Source organism: Bos indicus, chromosome 15 (assembly GCF_029378745.1).
Source record: "Bos indicus isolate NIAB-ARS_2022 breed Sahiwal x Tharparkar chromosome 15, NIAB-ARS_B.indTharparkar_mat_pri_1.0, whole genome shotgun sequence".
In the NCBI taxonomy this organism is placed as follows: Eukaryota; Metazoa; Chordata; class Mammalia; order Artiodactyla; family Bovidae; genus Bos; species Bos indicus.
This window is the reverse complement of record NC_091774.1, coordinates 67,696,795-67,713,736: the sequence shown is the minus strand read 5'-3', so window position 1 is coordinate 67,713,736 and position 16,942 is coordinate 67,696,795. Positions and strand designations below refer to the sequence as shown.

The 16,942-nt window shown below is 43.5% G+C and overlaps 1 long non-coding RNA gene across 3 annotated transcripts in view; it reads right to left on the bottom strand.

The window, feature by feature from the left end:
• LOC139187361 (uncharacterized) overlaps nt 1-16,942 on the bottom strand; it is a 103,958-nt gene that overhangs the window by 33,437 nt on the left and 53,579 nt on the right. For all 3 annotated transcript variants that reach the window (XR_011570913.1, XR_011570914.1, XR_011570915.1), the window contains exon 2: nt 9,746-9,818. This is a non-coding gene — a long non-coding RNA (uncharacterized lncRNA). The remainder of the gene's footprint in view (nt 1-9,745; nt 9,819-16,942) is intronic.

Genomic DNA, 16,942 nt, shown 5'->3' with positions numbered 1-16,942 from the left:
TTTTTACCTATTTACACTCCAGGCTTCCCAGGTCACTCAGTGGTAAAGAATCCATCTGCAGTGTAGGAACATAGGTTGGATCCCTGGGTGAGGAAGACAAGCCCCTGGAGGAGGAAATGGCAACCCGCTCCAGTATTTCTTGCCCAGAAAATTCCATGGACAGAGGAGCCTGGTGGGCCACAGTCCATGATGTCGCAAAGAGTCAGACATGACTGAGCACACACACATTAGTTCAAGAAAAATGAGTGTAAGGTGATTTTGACAAAAATGTGTCATATGCTAAGAACTGTCTGCCTATTATAGCAGCATTTTGCCTGTTTTACATCTCATCCATAAAATAAAGTAATAATTATCCACTTAGTACTGGTTACACATTTGTGGTTTGATATTAAGTTTAGCGGAATAATTATTGAGGAATTTATCAATTTAAATTGAATGAATCAATTTCATTTTAAAAATTAACTTTGTGATTAAAACAACCTGACATAAAAATAAAGAAAGACTTTCTGGTGCTGCCTAACTCTATGCCTTTCAAACTGAGGTATGAATACCCCAGGAGATACATAGTAAAGTGTTCCACTGATTCCAGAAGTCATAGGATAAACATCTTCCAGAAGCTTTGTTTTTCCTTGACAAAGTGGGCAAGAAAAACACTTCTTCTATTAAAACAACCACAGACATATTACTGAGTGGAAGGTCAACTTTGCCTTTTGCTTCCAAAAACTATGGGTAGTAGGCTGATTTGGACTATGCTCCCAGGGCCCCCGGGGCACAAGTCCTCTGCACTTTGCAGCTAAAGCAAAAATGTTTGAGAAGCACTTGGCTTCATTTTCCCCGGTGCCCTTTAGGGGGTAGTTTTCTCTCAATCTTGCAGAGAGACAGAGGAAATTCATTCAGATTTTTCCACATCAGACTTTGAAGAAGGAAGCTTTCCAAGTTGGAAAATTCCAGGTCAAAACACTGGAAGCCGCTTAGGATTCTAAGCTTATCTCACAAGTATGTCTTTATTGTCATCAGAGGAGATAAGGTGAAAAGAGAGAAAACAGGCTCTAAGTTCTAGCCCTTTCCTCTAAGCCCACCCTTGCCCCTTATGATATATGCAACTTTGCCCCTTGTTATTATTCAGCAGCAGTCATTCGACTTGAAAGTCAACGAAGGCTAGGCATTTGTGGAGAAGAGAAACCCAGACACACTTCAAACATGATGTGGGCCTCAGGTGGCTGGAAGCCTGAACAGCGCATCTTCTCTAGGCCTGTCCTTGCTCTGGGCCTCATCCTCCCACCGCACACCCGAGTAAGAAAACAAACAGCAGCGATGAAAGCAGAGCCAGTGGTAGAAGAAAGGACAAGCTTGACTTTTTTCCATGTATTTGAAGGATGAGCCCTCAGAATCTGTTACCTTTTTTTCTGCTCTAGGTTGCAGCAGGACTGGAGGGAATGGAAATATGCTTGAATTTTATTTCTTTCAAACAGAGTCCTACAAAGGATATCTCCTAGCCTTAGCCCATGGTCTCAAATACAAATAACAATGTCTTGGCAGGAAATCACAGAGTGGAAAAAGGCTACAGAGGACAGATGTTATCAAACAAAACAAAAATTTAAAGACTTTTAAATAACAGTTTCCCATTCCCAAGTCGCACTCTGTGGCTTTTGCTTAGTACAAACAGCACCTGGAAGTCTTATTTCTTGCACAACAATGGCTCTATGAGATCTTTCTCTTTGAAAGTGTTGTTGTTGTTTTTGTTGTTGGCTTTGGACTTCAGATGCACGGATTAATCACAAGAAATACTGCCATTGGGCAATACATGTTCTATTTATCCATTTACTTATTACTTGGAAATGGTATATAAATATACGTATTTGCATAGGGATAGAGTTTATCACAGGCTTCCCTGGTGGCTCAGACAGTAAAGAATCTGCCTGCAATACAGGAGACCTGGGTTCAATCCCTGGGTCGGGAAGATTCCCTGGAGGAAGGCATGACAATCCACTCCAGTACTTTTGCCTAGAGAATCGCATGGGCAGAGGAGCCTGGCAGGCTGCAGTCCATAGGGTCACACAGAGTCGGACACGACTGAGCGACTAAGCATCAGCAGAGTTCATCACATGTATATTCTTAAGTAATATATTGTTTAGTTTTGTTTTTAAACATTATAAGGATGCCATTCTATCCATTATCTTCTGGAATTTGTGGTTTTACTCACTATACATTACCACCACTCATTTAAATTACTGTATATTGCTATAGTTCATTCGTTTTTACTGCCATGTACTGTCTTGTATATTGTAATTTGTTTCTCCATTTTTGTCTCAATAGTCATTAGGTTGCTTCCAGGCTTTCTGATTAACAGAGCTACTGTAAACATTCTCATAATAGACACTTTTTGCAGGACCATGAATTGAAGTTCTTTAGAACAGAGTAAAATTGACATATGCCATCACGCTTTCTCCTTATGTCATCTGATCTTTGAATTTACTATGGCAGGGGGCCACTGAATCAGCAAAGTAAAGGATTTAATCAACTAGTTAAACACATTCCCCATGGCTGTGCAGATAGTAAATGACAGAGGAGGGAAACCTGGCTCCAAAGCACCTGTTTCTAATTACTACATCTGGATACCAGACAAGCAGTGCCATCTATCATACTCTGCACGTCCTAATCCCCATACTGGACTAGACTATCCCTGTGTCCATGGGCAAGTCATTCGCCTTCTGGGGCCTTAGTTTTCTCACTGAAAAAATGACAGCGATGTTCCTCATGATCTTTTAATATCCTTTCAGGCTATGTTATTCTATGCATTTAAGGTTCTGGTCCTCCCAGGGGGCTCAGTGGTAAAGAACCCACCTGACAATGTAGGAAACATGGGTTCGATCCCTAAGTCAGGAAGATCCGCTGGAGATGGAAATGGCAACCTACTCCAGTATTCTTGCCTGAGAAATCCCATGGACAGAGGAGCCAGCGGGCTACTGTCCATGGGGTCACAGAAGAATCAGACATGACTTAGCAACTAAACAACAACAAAGGCCCTGGTACAATTAATCTCTGATCTTCAATTCTTTCATTTGGACCTAAAACAATTAATTTTTTAATATTAGGCAAATCAAAACAAGGTCGTGCAATTGAATATTGCCTTTGTCCCTTTGGGCTGCTATAACCTACTATAGACTGGGTACTGCAGACTATCACATTGGGCATTAGGAATTCAATATATGAATTTGGGGGGCTGTGACACAATCATTCAGGCCATCGCAAATGTCCATGAGCATGCTTCACTCACCATTCTCACTACCCCTAACAGCTAACGAATTTGCCAGGAGACATCTCTCACACAGTCGAGGGTCAGAAAAAGGAGATGGTGGTGAAAACTTATATCAGATAGCCCCCTCCTAGTGCCAGTTACAGTTTAAGCACCATAGCTTCCAAAGAGATCAAGAAAATGAGCCCCATGGTTGTAATATGTGTCTGGAGAACACCTTTTTAACTCATCCAGTCCCATCACTTCATGGAAAATAGATGGGGAAACAATGGAAACAGTGACAGGCTTTATATTTTGGGGCTCCAAAATCACTGCAGATGGTGACTGCAGCCATGAAATTAAAAGACGCTTGCTCCTTGGAAGAAAAGCTATGACCAACCTAGACAGCATATTAAAAAGCAAAAACATTATTTTACCAATAAATTCCATTTAGTCAAGGCTATGGTTTTTCCAGTAGTCATGTATGAATGTTGAGAGTTGGACTATAAAGAAAGCTGAGCACTGAAGAATTGATGCTTTTGAACTGTGGTGTTGGAGAAGACTCTTGAGAGTCCCTTTGACTGCAAGGAGATCCAATCAGTCCATACTAAAGGAAATCAGTCCTGAATATACATTGGAAGGACTGATGCTGAAGCTGAAACTCCAATACATTGGCCACTTGATGCGAAAAACCAATTCATTGGAAAAGACCCTAATGCTGGGAAAGATTGAAGCGGGGAGTAGAAGGGAACGACAGAGGATGAGATGGGTGGATGGCATCACCAACACGAGGGACATGAGTTTGAGCAAGCTCCAGGAGTTGGTGATGGACAGGAAAGCCTGGTGTGCTGCAGTCCATCGGGTCCCAAAGAGTCAGACTGAACTGACTGAGGTCCTGGAAGCCATGTGAATCCTGAATGTAGGACTGTCATTATTTAGAACTCAACTCCATAGGCATATTTATACACAGTGGCTGTTGAGAGCTCCCAGCTGTGGAATCCCAAAGCCACAAACTGTATTTATGTGCAAGGTTCCTATTCCCTGGTCCCAGCTCTGCTCAAATCTATAGAAACACTTCGTCTCTGTAGACAAGTTCCTATAAATCTCTCGTTGTCGAAGGATTTAGTTCACTGATTGTCAGGCATGAGCTACTTCATATAACAGCTCACAGAGGAATAGAACCTTCTGCTCTGCCTTTGGTGGGGAGCTTGTTACACTAGATCACCTTTTAATGACTGTATTCCATTTTAACTCGGCTCCAGAGAGAGAAACTTCTGCTGCTGCTAAGTTGCTTCAGTCGTGTCCGACTCTGTGCGACCCCATAGACGGCAGCCCACCAGGCTCCTCTGTCCCTGGGATTCTCCAGGCAAGAACACTGGATTGGGTTGCCATTTCCTTCTCCAATGCATATATGCATGCTAAGTTGCTTCAGTCGTGTCCGACTCTGTGCGACCCTATGGACAGCAGCCCACCAGGCTCCTCTGTCTCTGGGAAAGAAACTAAAAAGAAAGAAAAGATCCTTCCTTAATGCTATGTTGCTGTTGGGTGTTTTTTCATATTGCATCCACTGAAGCAAATTAGAAAAGATGGATAGAAGTTGCTTCTGCCTCTGGAATCCCAGGGCCTTATGGCATAAAAATGGGCCAGTTGCTCACTGAAGTGGTGATGTTTCAGGGCTAAAGGACCTATTGAAATATGCGAAGACAAACTTTATAAACTGGAAGTGATACTAAATCTGCATCAGTGCTATTTTTTAACACCTGTATCTCACTGATATGTTACTTTTTAATTCCCTGTTACATTTTGCAATGATTACCTTCATTTTAATGAGTTGCAATTAATATTCAGGAGAAAGAATATTGCTTTAAGGGAGCACAGAAATAAATGCCAAAGCCTATTTTTTTTAATTGGTGGAGATTTATGTCTGCTTGCATCCTCAGTCCTCTTAGTCATGTTAGACCCTTTGGACTGTAGCCCACCAGACTCCTCTGTCCATGGGATTTCCCAGGCAAGAATACTAGAGTGAGTTGCCATTTCCTTCTCCAGGAGATCTTCCTGACCTAGGGATCGAAGCTGTGTCTCCTTCAGTCCCTGCATTAACAGGGGGATTCACCACGGAAGCACCTGGGAAGCCCCAGATGTTATGTCTACTCTACATTGAATTAGAGATTTTAGGGGCACTATTCTCTCAGGAAAGCACTGAGACTGGAGTCTACAGAGAGTGGGGGTAAAGTATTTCACTTTGATATTGGTTAGAAAACAGAGTTTCTAACTCTTAAAGTGAAAGTCAAATCAGAGTTCTCAGAACTCTTGCAAGTCTCTTAAGATAGAGATTTCAGGTTCTGTAACATGAATAGTTCCCATATTAATAATGCCAAAAATTCAAAATTCTAGACACAAGCCACCTTGCATGAGGGATACCTATGTGACAGTTACAAACGCTTGGCTCTAATTATAATGTGCAAATCTACGTTTAATTTGGACCAAATTGTCTATGTAGCAGGAGCTCTCATTAGTGACCTCCACTCGACATGACCGTGGTATTAAGCAGACTTCTCCACTCCTCTGGAAAACGCTGGGGCAGAGGACCTCGCTAGGTCTGTAACTGAAGGCTGCTGGGTTGCTCTTGGGGATGATGCTCACTGTTGTCCCCACCCTTAGAGATAGAACTGCACTGGGGGTCTGTTATGTTCATCTCCAAATGGATTTCTTTTTTCTTCTAAGAGTTTTTTTTTTTTTTAATTTCAGCTTTATTGAGGTATAATTGACATATAAAATTGTAAGGCATTTGAAGTATACATCATGGTAATTTAATAAACGTGCACATCTCCAATCCAATTTATAGTAGTTTGCATCTGTTAACATCACTGTGTAATTTGATTAAGGACAGTGTAAATTGATGACATGAATTAAACAAGAAAGAGAGATGTTCCTATGAAAAATAAATTGAATGCTTGGAGAGATTTGATAAAGTGGAGTCACAAAAAGATTATTGATAGTTAAGGTGGAGTATACTAGAAAATAGTCTACTGCCCACCCCCACCCCCAAACACCCCTCCCTGTGTGCATATACCACCAAGAATTTAATTGGGAGAGGAGTCAAATAGTTTTCTGAACTCAGTTTACTTCTCAAGTATCTTGAGCAGAGGTCAGCAAACTTTTTCTTAAAGGGTCAGACTGCATGAACTTTATTTTTTTATTTTAAATTTACTTATTTTTTAATTAAAGGATAATTTGCTTTATAGAATTTTGTTGGTTTCTGCCAAATACCAACATGCATCAGCCACCTCCCTCCCCATCCCACCCCTGTGGTTTGTTACAGAGCCCCAGTTTGAGCTCCCTGAGTCATACAGCAAATTCCCATTGAGCATCTATCTTCCAGGTGGTAATGTACGTTTCCATGTTACTCTCTCCATACATCCCACCCTCTCCTTCCTCCCCAGCCCCAGTGTCCATAAGTCTGTTCTCTATGTCTTTGCTCCAATGCTGCTCTGCAAATAATTTCATCAGTACTATCTTTCTCGATTCCAAACATATGTGTTAGTATACGATATTTGTTTTTCTCTTTCTGACTTACTTCACTCTGTATAATAGGCTCTAGGTTAGCTTTGCAGGCCATAGGATCTCTGTCACAACTATTCAGCTCCGTCACCATAGTGTGGAAGCAGTCATAGGCAATACCTAAATAACTGAGTGTGACTATAATCCAATGAAAGTTGATTTAAGAACACAAAATTTGCATTTCATGTAATTTTAACATGTTAGAAAATGTTGTTGTTGTTTAGTTGCTAAGTTGTGTCTGACTCTTTTTGTGACCCTGTGGACTGTAGCCCATGAGGCTCCTTTGTCCATGGGATTTCCCAGGCCAGAATACTGGAGTGGGTCACTGTTCCTTTCTCCAGGGGATCTTCTCAACCCAGGGATCAAACTCATATCTCCTGCATTACAGGCAGATTCTTTACTGCTGAGCCACTAGGGAAGACCCTTTAGAAAATATTATTCTTCTAACTTTTTTTCAACCATTTAAAAAATGTAAAATCCATTCTTAGCCCAGGGCCTTATGAAAACAGATGGCAAAGCTGATTTAGCTCAAGCCACAATGTGCCAACCCCTAATCTTGAGTCCTCACTCCATTTTAAAGAAGCAAAAACTCAAATTATAGAAGGCATGATTTATATAAGAAAGAAGATGTAGAATTTCACTCAGCCAACCCTACTGAAAGATGTCTTGACTCTATATCCAAATATTGGTGAACAACTATACCCATGAAGTTAAAAATAGAATAATTAAGGTACGTGTGGACCACTTTCAAGATTTCCCAATTTTTCCCTCATTTACAATTAACTGTTTGTATACATATTTTTTTCATATCTGTTTAAGGTCAGGCAGGCAAGGGCCATATCTGTCAGCTTCACTGCTGGACCCTCCAGCATGGCCAAGCATTCTCATAGTGATTGCTAGGCAAGGATTTCATTCAATAAATATGTATCAAGTAGCTACTAAGCAACTTCATGCAAGACCCTCCTCCTGGTTCTATGCACACAATCATGAAAGAGACAGGCAGTGTCCTTGTTTTCACAGACTTATATTTGGCTGGAAGATATAGACAACATACAATTAAATGAATATCCATCCCTTCAATAAGTAAATGTTCGATCACTATACAAGCCAATATTGTAAAAATCAACAGCTTGCTAAGACACACCCTCTCCCAAAAATATCAGTCAAACTTAACAGAAGTTCTCTTTTCTCTGCCTATAATAGCATCTTGATATACCCTAAGTATTCAAGCATTCAGTTGTCCTTTTTCCTGACTGCAGCAGTCAATACCCCAAAAGAGAGAGAGAAATTACTGCTATACCACTACTACTTCTGAGAAGTAACGATATTCTGAATGAAACACCCATGCGGCCCAGGCTCTGTGACATGCTGAGAATCCCCTTGCCCCGCACCAGGGTGTCCACATCCTAGTCCCTGGATCCTGTGTAAATGCTCCCCACTATAGCAAAGAGGGCTTCCCTTGTGGCTCAGTACTAAAAATCCACCTGCAATGCACGGAATTCAGGTTCAATCCCTGGGTCAGGGAAGATCCCCTGGAGGAGGAAACGGCAACGCTCTCCAGTATTCTTGCCTTGGAAAGCCCATGGACAGAGGAACTTGGTGGGCTACCGTCATTGGGTCACAGAGTTGGACCCAATTTAGCAACTAAATAACAGCAACAATAGCAAAAGAGACTTTGCAGATGTGGTTATGGTTAAAGAACTTGAAAACAAGGAGCGTATCCTGATTATCCAGGTGGGCCCAATATAATCCATTGCTGTTGCTGTTGTTTAGTAGCTAAGTCACGTGCAACTCTTTGTGACCCCATGGACTGCAGCCTGCCAGGCTCCTCTGTCCATGGGATTTTCCAGACAAGAAACACTGGAGGAGGTTGCCATTTCCTCCTCCAGGGGATCTTCCAGACACAGGGATCAAACCTGCTTCCCCTACATTGGCAGGTAGATCCTTTACTAGTGAGCCATCAATAGGAGACTTAAATGAGAGCTTCAGAAGTCAGAGAGATGCTACAGAGGAAAAGGCAGGAGAGATCTGAAGGATGAGAAGGACTCAACCTGTCACTGGTGGTCTGAAGATGGAGGGAGCGTGAGCAAAGCATTTGGGGGCCTCTGAAACCCGGGAAGGGACTTCCGCCAACACCCAGTGAGTAAATCAGGAGCTCAGTCTGACAACAGAAAGGAACAGACTTCTGCCAACCTCCTGAAGGAGCAAGCAGATGCCATATCTCCTAGTGCCTCCAGACAGGAGGTCTTCTGGGCCTCTAAACAGGGACCCAGTCAAGGCCGCCAGACTTCTGTTCCACAGTAACTGGGAGATAAGAAATGGGAGATAATCTGTTCCAGTAGTGATTTCAAACAAAGACAGGCCCTAAGAATGCCTTTGAACATCCCTGCCCCTTCTGTGGAGAAAGGTATTTATGCTCAGAAAATCTAGTCTGTGGTGCCAGGCAAATCACTTAGCAATCTCTTTAATGATAGAATATTTTAAAGAAAGCTGTGATGCTGATTACTGCCTAATTATTTCAAACAGGTTGTAATCATGGGCCTTATTTCTAGAACAGGCAATACAATTAAAGTTACAAAGTCGCTTGCATTATGTGGCAAAGCAACTGGATGATAAATATCCTCTTGCTGAATCAAGAGTCTCCTTTAGACTAATAACGGATTAATCCGTATGTAAATCACACGGCCCAGTTACAACCTGTGTTCGACATTCTGTCTGCTTTCAAGGGGGGAAAAATAAGCATACTTCCCCAGCCGTAAAAACTGTCGATTTTCCACCATTGAAGAACCACTCACTCTAATTCCGCCTGCTTCTGATAATGTCTCGTCCTGTACATGACTCTCCATTTCTTGCTGAGCCTGTTTGATTTATGTCATTCCAAAAAGAGATCCAGAAAGAAGAACCACTCTGTTCAGAGAAGGAAATGGAGGCTTGTTTTTTCCTTCTTACCTGAGGATACTTTTGAGGAAGGCTGCATCTCTGTCTGGGATCTTCCCCGGTGGCTCAGCAGTAAAGAATCCACCTGCAATACAGGACAGCTGTATTCAGTCCCTGGGTCAGGAAGATCCCCAGGAGAAGGGTACAGCAACCTACGCCAGTATGCTTCCCTGGAAAATCCCACGGACAAAGGAGCCTGGCGGGCTACAGTCCATGGGGTCACGAAGAGTCAAACAGTACTGAGCACGCACGCCTACACATACCTGTTGGACCTCTTGTTTCTGTTTTTACCACCATAGACTCAAGGAGAACTTATGTACTCATTACTCAAAGTGTCAAAGTTCTGTAGAAACTGGAGTAAACGTGGACTTAGCAGGTGGAAGATAAGATGCGCAGGGTGCTATTTGTGACATATCAAAAGGGAAACGAAAAACCAAACGGTGCCACTTTGAGATCTCATGTCTGGAGGAGACACAGAAGTTACCTTAAGGAAAAGCCAAGTTGGTTTTCCTGTCTGTTTGTTCGTTGGGGGTTGTTTGTAGGGAAAGGGGACTTTTTAAGTGGAGAGTTTATTCTACAGAGGAAATGCTCAAAGCCTGGCCCTAAGGGCTTCCCTGATAGCTCAGTTGGTAAAGAATCTGCCTGCAATGCAGGAGACCCCGGTTTGATTCCTGGGTTGGAAAGATCCGTGAAGGGATAGGCTACCCACTCCAGTATGCTTGGGCTTTCCTGGTGGCTCAGCTGGTAAAGAATCTGCCTGCAATGCAGGAGACCAGCGTCCCATCCCTGGGTTGGGAAGATCCCCTGGACAAGGGAAAGGCTACCCACTCCACTATTCTGGCCTGGAGAATTCCATGGACTGGATATTCCGTGGAGTCACAGAGCCGGACACGACTGAGCGACTCTCACTTTGACTTTTCTTTCTTACAGGGAGAGGTAGAGCCAACTCGATGCTGAACTACCCTATGAGACAGTGGAAGGGCCAGGGCCTTGCACAGCCTGATCTCCGCCAGTGGCATGTTGGTGTCAGTTCTTAAACAGGCTCACACAAACCAGTTGCTAGCATCTATTCCCAACTCTGTTCCATGCGCTCACATTGGTTGTCTGAAATGAGCTGCTGAGAGAATGTTTACATCTTGGAAATGTGCAACGCCTACGTATCAGTGTTCTTGCTCTAGGAGAGCCAGTGGTTAAACATGAACCAGAAATCCCTTGTTATCCCAGATATCTTCCTTTGGCCCTGTCCCTGCTTTATGTAAGTGCCATCTCAGAAAACCTTCCCTAACTACCTGGTAGAAAATAACACATCCACCGTCTTTCTCTATCCTCACGGTTTTCAAAACCAGCTGCGTACTAGAAACACCTAGGGAGCTTTAGCATCTAGTAAAGCCTCACTTTAGACCACTCAGACCAGAAACTCTAGCTCCACAGGAGATTCCAGTGGGAGGCCCAGATGAGGATCATCGTTCTAGGCCCTTATCCAGCTCGTTCTTCATAACGATTGCAGCTGTCCGCAATGACATCTTTATGCATTGCGCCCTTGCTAGCAGAATGCAGGTCACGTGGGGGCAGGGCCATTGTCTGATTGTTCAACACTGAATCTCTGAACCTGGAATCAAGCCTTACACACAGGGGACAGTAGATAATTTGAGGAAGGAAGGGAAGGAGAGAAGAAAGGGGAGAGAAAGGAAGGGGAGGGGACAGGAAGCAATATTTTGCATAGCTAGCATCTCTGGAAGGGTATTAAGTTGCTAACTGATCTATTCCCTCTTCAGGAAATTAGAGGAAAGAAGATTCTGACCTGACAGTGAAACTGAGCTTACAACATAGGGGCAGGCTGGGGGGGGTGGGGGGGGTGGAGTTTCTGAGGCCAGAGACGCACCACCAAAAGAGCAAAAAGTTAATGATCAACGTGTAAGGTGATAGCTGACAACCAACTTTAAGATCTATGTTCTGTTACTGCACAAACCAGCTTTGTGTTTAGGTTCTCTGAGAACCAGAGGAACCAGCTGTACCTGCGCTTGGGATAAGGCAGTGCAGGGAGACACGGGAGTGCCGGGTTGCTCAGCTCCAGAGGATTCTGCTCACATCACAGGCAACATGAAAAGCACCCCCTGGAGCTGTGCAGCGCACAGACCACATGGGCATGCCAGCAGCCTGGGAAGAAGAGCAACCTGGAAAATGGATTGTTGAACAGACCGCATAACCAGAGAGGAGCTCAGGGGAAGAGTCCTCTTTATTTTTTTAGCTTTTAAAAAAATTTTATTGAAGCTTTTTAAAAACATTTGTTTTATTGAAGTATAGTTGATTTACCATCTTGTGCTAATTTCTACTGTTATAGCAGTGATTCAGCTATACACACACACACATACACACATACAGATACACATTCTTTTCATATTCTTTTCCATTGTGGTTTATCACGGAATACTGAACACAGTTCCCTGTGTTATACAGTAGCACAATTGTTATCCATTCTCTATATAAAATAGTTTCCATCTGCTAATCTCAAATTCCCAATCCACCCCTTCCCTACCCCCTCCCCTTAGCAAGTGTGTTCGGACGAGTGAGCTCTTAAAGACCTAGGAGGAAGCAATTAGGATGAGCTCTCTGAATGGAAAAAAAAGTTAAATTTTAAATCAAGTCATCACCTAGCCACAGGAAAGGGCTGTGCTGCTATACCTGGAAGAAAATACTAAATATATGGTTTTGGTGGTTTCTAGCTTCTCAGTCCATCTGTTCACGTGTTCTGAGAGCCAGAGACCAGGGCCAGGGTCTGTGGGATCTGGGTAGTATCAGACAGTAGGTCGGTATAAACAGCTCAGATCTATGAATTGATGGGACTTCCCAAGTGGATCAGTGGTTAAGCCTCTACGCTTCCAGGGCAAGGGGCTCAGGCTTGATCCCAGGTCAGGAACTAAGATCTCACATGCCATGCCAGCCAAAAAAAGGGGGGAGAAAACAACCAAGAGTTGAGACTTGTTCTCAGGGGACGTGTCCGTGAACTTTTTGTGTTTGTTTCCCCATGTCATGTGGTAGCTGTGAACCTCACGTGGGACTGGGAGGTGCCGACGGGGACTAGACCAGCTTGGCCGCTAGGGGGAGACAAAGGAAGCTGGTGCTCAGTGGAGGCTGCGAGGGCTTCTTGCAGACCCAGCGGTAGGGAAGTGAGGACAAGCCTGCCTGGGCCTGGGGGAGCAAGAAAACATTCACAAGGGACAACAGATGAAGAAGAACAGTGGGGTCTTGGATTTCTTGAGCCTGATTTTGTTTTTTTGCACCTGCCTCCTTTGGCCCTTTCCCCAGACAACCCTCGAAGAGCAATTTTATCACCCTTGAATTGACCACTCAATAATAAATAGCTAGTGGCTTGAAGGTCCTCCCTGCTGTTGAAGCAGACGGCTGGTGCCGGATGCATGCCTGAGAAAGCTAAGCAGGCTGCAGTGATCTGGGTGAGTGGATGGCTGGCATTACCAGACGGGACCACACGTGAAAGAATACCAGCTTGAGGGAGCCCTGGGTCTTGTCCACTGGGGCTGCATAAAAGGGCAGAGGAACCTCCACAGAAATGGGGCGTAAATGCTAGATTTCTAGGCAAGGACTGTAGAAGGACCCACCAGTGGAATAGGAAATGGATGCTTCTCATCAAAAGAACTACGGAGTAAGGTCCGCAGGATGAGGCCTCTGAAATTAACTTCACCGTCACCCTAGAGAAAAAGACTCAGCTTTAAGTAGTCACCACCCCAGAGTAAGAACCCAGCCTCAGATACACAGGCCCAGTAAGAGATTTCCTTCCCCTTTTCCACTCTTCTCTCTCACCAATGAACTTGGGAAGAGTCAGTGCTGAGCCAGCAAGCTGTAGGAAAGAAGCAGAAGGTAGAAACAGAGAAAAGTCAACTAACCCCCTGGATCCCTGCAGGCTGCCAGCCTGAGGCTGGCTGGCCCCCAGTGAACAAGGAGAGAGAACTTGACTTAAAGACTTCATCATTTTAATCTCAGAGCTGACATTCTCATTCCTGTGTCTAACCCTTGTCTCCAACTTAAGCAATCTGGGAACTTTCTGTTATGTGAAAGGGATAATAGTCATGGGCATAAGGAGGCAGGGAGAGGTTTCCCCCACTGAACAAATTTCAAAGGGACTATGAGAGACAAAAAAAAACATAAAAGTAAAATTGCAGTTGTGTTACAATATCATTGGTCTTGTTCAAGATTGTAAAATTTGGGAAAGACTGTGCCCACCCCAACAATTATTTTCTGCAAAATGGGAAAGAGGATGAAATACATTAAGGAATGATACATTCTCTACTGGCAATAAGAACTGTGGTTTGGGGAAGAGATTATGGCAGTATCTTAGGAGAAGGCAATGGCATCCCACTCCAGTACTCTTGCCTGGAAAACCCCATGGACAGAGGAGCCTGGTAGGCTGCAGTCCATGGGGTCGCTAAGAGTCAGACACGACTGAGCAACTTCCCTTTCACTTTTCACTTTCATGCATTGGAGAAGGAAATGGCAACCCACTCCAGTGTTCTTGCCTGGAGAGTCCCAGGGACGGGGGAGCCTGGTGGGCTGCCGTCTCTGGGGTCGCACAGAGTCGGACACGACTGAAGCGACTTCGCAGCAGCAGTAGTGCAAAGTGACAACGCTAGAGTGACCCAGAAGTGATCTTGGAAAGCATAATATTCAGAATCCTTGACTGGCACTCTAAAACCAGAGACAACGATCCCTGAATATCCTTACCAAGGAAGAATGGGGCTCTTCAGCATCACTAAGATTTATGTGCAAAAAAAGAAGTCAAATGTAAAGTGAGAGAGAACTCCCTGTCAGTCGGTCAGTTCAGTCACTCAGTGGTGTCCAACTCTTTGCGACCCCATGGACTGCAGCACGCCAGGCTTCCCTATCCCTCACCAACTCCCCGGAGTTTACTCAGACTCATGTCCATCAAGTTGGTGATGCCATGCAACCATCTCATCCTCTGTCGTCCCCTTCTCCTCCTGCCCTCAGTCTTTCCCAGCATCAAGGTCTTTTCAAATGAGTCAGTTCTTCGCATGTGGTCAAAGTATTGGAGTTTCAGCTTCAGTATCAGTCCTTCCAGTGAATATTCAGGACTGATTTCCTTTAGGATTGACTGGTTGGATCTCCTTGCAGTCCAAGGGATCCTCAAGAGTCTTCTCCAACACCACAGTTCAAAAGCATCAACTCCCTGTCAGATCACATTAAAACATAGCAAGAGGTTCCCTGGTGGCTCAGACAGTAAAAGAATATGCCTGCAACACAGGAAAATCAGGTTTGACCCTTAGGTCCAGAAGATGCCCTGGAGAAGGGAATGGCAACCCACTCCAGTATTCTTGCCTGGAGAATTCTGTGGACAGAGGAGCCTGGAAGGCCACAGTCCATGGGGTGACAAAGAGCCAGACACGACTGAGTAACTAACCCTTTCACTTTTTCAATTGCTCCAGAGCTGGAGGATTTGCCATCAATGGATGCACAGTAAGAAAATTCTCCAACTGAATTAGGAAGAAATTTTCAAATATGATTAAAACCAATGATGAAAACAGGAATGTGAAGGCCTCCCTCCTCTTTCAAGGGGTAGAGGACAGCAGGGCATGTTTTTTCAAAATGATACAGAGAAAGCTCTCAAGAGAAGACTAAAGCCAGAGGCTTCAAAGAGAAACAGCTGTGTCCCCTGCCACAACATACTTAGTGAAGAACCAGAAGAGACAAAAATGGCAAAATTGGAGCTGGAATAGTGAAAACTCAAAGAGCAAGTGAGAAGTTTGTACAGATAGAGTCATAACAGAAGAAGGAAGACTCAGAAACCTAAAGACACCACCTACAGGGTCTTAAAATCAGCAGGATTGAAGAAAGAAAGAGTGGATGGGGAGCTGGTGAGGGAAAAAAAGCCACAGGTGGGGATAGAACTCAAAGGGAACATAGGAAAGTTCCAAAATCGAGCAAAGGTAATCTACAAGGAACCCAGAGGACACAGAGATAAATTAGGCATGTCCTTGCCATCAGATGCCTTTAATCTGGACATGAAGATCTAGATACAATTACCTTTAACAAAAATTGTGACCTGATGATACAGGAACACAACATAAGAATATGTGAATTGAAAAAAGTAGCCTTTGAAATTAACTTTAAGATATGCATGGTTTGCTTTGGAGTGGACTTTACATAGAAACACTTGGGTGAAAAGTGTTCTGGGAATGGGAAGCAGCATGGATAAGGCAGAAAACTGTAAAAGAATTCTCAGAGGTCTAACATAGCCTGAACTATTGCCAAACACACAAGAAGAAAGGTTTTCAGCCAGTTAATAATTAACAAGTAGATAATAAATTGAGTAGGGTGATCTCATTATTCAACAGGAGCAGAGTTCCTGAGTGAAGTGGACTAATCACTAAAATCTAGCATTGCATTGATGTCATCTACCAAGATCAGAAAAACACCTGAATTCCTGATGTCCATCCCAGAAAGATTCCAATTTAATAATTTTAAGGTAAATCTCAATGCAATCCATTAATGAGCCTGAGTATGTGGGAACCATGGAAGATTTTTTGAGAGATCTTGAGGAAACTTTTCACCATATTTCTGAATGGATAAAATATGATAAGACAAGTATAACAAGGATATGTTACTGTGATAAATTAGGTAACTGTTCTCAATTCTTCACTGTCTCTTGTAATAAGATCTTGCCATGCCCAAGAGTGGGCAGAGTACACTTCTCCACTCTGTTGATGTTAGGTTTGGCCAAAGTAATGTGGATAGGATGACAGTGTCTAGTCCAGAATCAAAGTTTTAGGAAGGTGTTCTATCTTTTAAGCACCTGCCATCAATCACGAGAAGAATATGGCAGGTGCTTCATTCAGGAAGAATACGGAGACGCATGGAACAGGCCTGAAGCCAGCTTGGTGCCAAACTAGCCAAACGGCATCCTGAGGAAGAAATGCCCCAGCAGAACTGCAGGCCCTTGAGTAAGAAAATAAATGCTTACTGCTATAAGTTACTGAGATTTGGCAGTTTGTTATATACATTTTTACAGCAATAGCTAATACACTAATTAAATTAAATTCAAGGCTACGCTGCATCCTAAGCTAAATTGCCACCCCAAATTATGCAGTTACTCTATTCAAAATAACTAACTCCCCAAATGTCCTATAGAAATCAAAAGGTGATATAAAAACAGTCTATTTATTGTGGGGATTTAACAAG